The 3,582-nt window shown below is 34.0% G+C and overlaps 1 pseudogene; it reads left to right on the forward strand.

Annotated features, from left to right (window-relative positions):
* Positions 1–1,867: 1,867 nt before the first annotated feature.
* On the forward strand, positions 1,868–2,566 carry LOC130444416 (uncharacterized; annotated as a pseudogene).
* The last annotated feature ends 1,016 nt before the right edge of the window (positions 2,567–3,582 follow it).

A 3,582-nucleotide genomic window follows, 5' to 3' on the forward strand; every position in this document is an offset into this window, starting at 1 on the left:
CACTCTTCTCCAATTTCAGAAAGATTGTTGCACGGCTATCAACTTAGGAACGCGGAGCATTACCTTTACCTACCTACTCCACGTTCAGAATTAGTTTAGGGCTCAATATTTTACAATGCAAAAAAATGCACAATCACTTGCCAATTGAAATCAAATCGATATCAAATTTTTCCGCTTTCCACAATAAATTGAGGGCATATTTACTGGAAAGTGCTTTCTACTCTGTAAACAACTGCATACTGTTTAATTTTGCTATGGACTTGTGGTTTTCTTCTGTATATTGAAATTTTATTTTATTTGTATCTTTATTTAGCTTCTTTTATGTTTGTTTCTTAGTTTTTACAAGGTTTTGTCTACAAATTGTAACAATTTTCTTGGTAATAAAGCATCTCTCTCCCTCTGTTTCACAGCAAGAATCGAGGCTTCATTATCTGCAGTTTGCTCCTCTTTCATCTAAACCTATAGCCTTTAGAGTAAATATTTACCAGGCATACAAAACGGGTGCTTCATATCAATCTGAAGAGAATGTTACAAGTGTGGACTAAAGCAAAGCTCTGAAATCTTGAAAGAAGATGATTGTGTTGAATCGAATTTTTAATACTTACCAATCAACGAAGCCATAACAATTGAAATGTATAGTGTATAATTAAAGCTTGCAGAATAGCCTTAAACCTCATGATATTGCAGCTTTTTTTATTTTTCGAGTTGCATTCGAATGAACATGCTTTATTTGCGCAACAAGCAAAAGGAATTGGATTTTTTGTGACGATTCATAACAGTAGATGAAACTTGGATTCGCTGCTACACGACTGAAAGGAAAAACAGTCAAGATAATGGATTGCAAAGGATGAACCTGCTCCGAAAAAGGCAAGGTGATGTCGACCGTTTTTTGCGATACTCATGGGATCCTGTTTATCGACTATCTTCAAAAAGGTGGAGCAATAAAAGGAGAGTATTGCGTTTAATTGCTTGAGGGGATAAAGGAAGAAATTGCAAAAAATGACTGAATTTGAAGATAAAGGAAGAGCTTTTTCATCAGGATAACGCTCCTTCTCACACTCGGTGATCGCGATGGCGAAAATTGCACAAATTGCACTTCGACTTGGTGGGCCAACCACTGTACTTATCAGATCTGTCCTCTAGCGTTTCCTAACTTTAAAGTTTCATTTGCAGGAGAAAGATTTCGGTCGGGAGAGCACGTTACTGCATACTTAGACACATATTTTGAGGATAAAGACTGCAACTATTATTTGGAAGGATACTATGTTGAAAAATGAGAAGGATTATGATAAAAAAATATCCAGAAACATTTCAGACAAAACCGTCATATTAGCATGAATGGACAACAAGCAGCCAACGCTTTTTTACATAACAAAAATTTTTTTATCAATCACACACCCTTATCTGAATGTTAAAAAATATTTTGAAGTTTTTAGTCTGGTTTGCTATTAAAGTGTGTTTCTTAACCTATAATTTATTTAAAAATTGCTTCCACCAGCATCCGAACAGTACCAAATGGAGCATATTGGCCCTGTCTAAAGGAATATTTGGAAAATTCCAGCTTTAGCCACTTTAGGAAGCAGAGGTCGATTACTGCTATTGGCAACAAACCGATTAATTTGAATTTTCTGTTATAGATTATGTCGTATAAAATGTATATGTTACAGACCATATATAAAATGAGAGTATGTATATGGCCTAGGTCTTATACATACGGTCTAAATTGGGCAAACTATTGTGATTCAGACCGTATGCTCGATGGCAGTGTTTCCAAGCACGTGGACAGTTTACCGATATTTTGCGGTTGTTTACAAAGTATTTTATCTGAAAATAACCCGTAACAACTGAAGAAAATTTGGAAAATGTGATGAATTCTATTCATACTGACATTGCTGGCAATGCAGAAATCGAGCAATCGCATCAATCGGAGATAGAAATTGTTACAGAAGCAGAAGAGGTCATAGAAGAGCAGCTGGAAGGAGTATTAGCGGAAAATCATGATAACGGTCAAGAAATTTCATGTCCGATATGCAGTACTTGTTTCAATTCCGTGAATGAAGAAGGTTTCGATGTTGGAAACCCATGTTAGGAAAATATTTGCAGTTTTTGCACTAGAAACAGAAAAATAGCAATGACAAGAAAAGCTGCTCAGGATGGATTACAGCTACAGGCAAAAACGAATGAAAGTAATATCAGATAGCAGCCATTCAAAACCGAAAATCGGATCAACTGTAAGAATTCCCGTTGCAGACGTCGATCGAGGCAGAGGAGATGTTAGGTCAATTTTAGCTGTAGTACTGGAAACCACAGAAGATGGGTTTTACTGCTTGGGAATAAAACAAGGCGTGATTTCAAAATACGAAAGCCGTTCAGAATTTAGTACGTTTCCAAAGACAGGGAAATCCCTCTTAGATCGGTGGCTACTGCTCAATCGACAGGACATGGGCAATGTTTTAAAAAATGTAGTTGTAAGGGTAAATGTCAATCAAAGAAATGTGTTTGTCGAAAAGGTAATGTATTATATAATTCTAAATGCAATAATAGTCTAAGTTGTAGAAACAAATAAAAAAAATGAAATGTCCTGATTTGTATTCTTTACGTACGTATTTTTATGTATAACTCATTTCTATGATAAATTAATAAAAAGATTTGTGTTTAAACATCTTAGAAATATACATACGGCGTAGGTACAGCTGCAGCTGCAGCTAGACTAGACCTTTTACAAACGGACTGGACAGTTCATAAAAAGATAAGTTTTTTACACATATAGACTAATATTCTCAGTCCTTTTTGTATACGGACTAGTCCTTTTATATATGGTCTATTTTTCATAAACGGTCTGTAACATATACACAATTTGAGCAATATCTTGCTCAGATAAAATATTAAGTAGGCTACAAAAATCACAAAAAGGCTTTTAGGAAACTGTGGTCCAAGAACAGTTGATTGTGGATCCCTACTAACTAACTAACTTGTAAAAAGAAACGTTATTTTGATTTTAAACATATTATTAACAATATCGATTAATTAACCTTTTGTATTAAAAATAAACTATCCGCACATTAATATGTCAGCAGAATTTTCTCTTTTTTGAGCTGCAATTCATCATTTTTTTCTTTTCTCAAAAGATCATTCAACTGTGGTTTATGTTTCAACACTGGAGTTCCATTGAAGTCGAAAATTCACATTCGCATTTACATGTAAATTTCAAATGGCGACATTACTATTGAATAACATTATTGTTAAGTTTACAAAATGGGTCATCCTGTACTAGAAGATTAGAAATTACCGTACTATATACTTAGCATGCAATAACAACAAATTATAAATTAAGTTGTATGTAATTTCTGATAATAATATCTTGTTTATTTTGATAGAAACGAAAAACTGTTTCAAGGCCACTGTTGCATTATACGATAAATAATCTAATTTTCCAGTTGCAAATGACTGACCTATCTCATTAAAAAGAACTATTCTTGATCACAACAAAAACATTTAGCGTCGTAATGGATTAATTTACCATAATAACTCTGAATGTCATTGTTGAATATACGTCGTTTCTTTCGGTGACTATTTTTCAGT

Source organism: Diorhabda sublineata, chromosome 5 (genome assembly GCF_026230105.1).
Source record: "Diorhabda sublineata isolate icDioSubl1.1 chromosome 5, icDioSubl1.1, whole genome shotgun sequence".
Classification (NCBI taxonomy): domain Eukaryota; kingdom Metazoa; phylum Arthropoda; class Insecta; order Coleoptera; family Chrysomelidae; genus Diorhabda; species Diorhabda sublineata.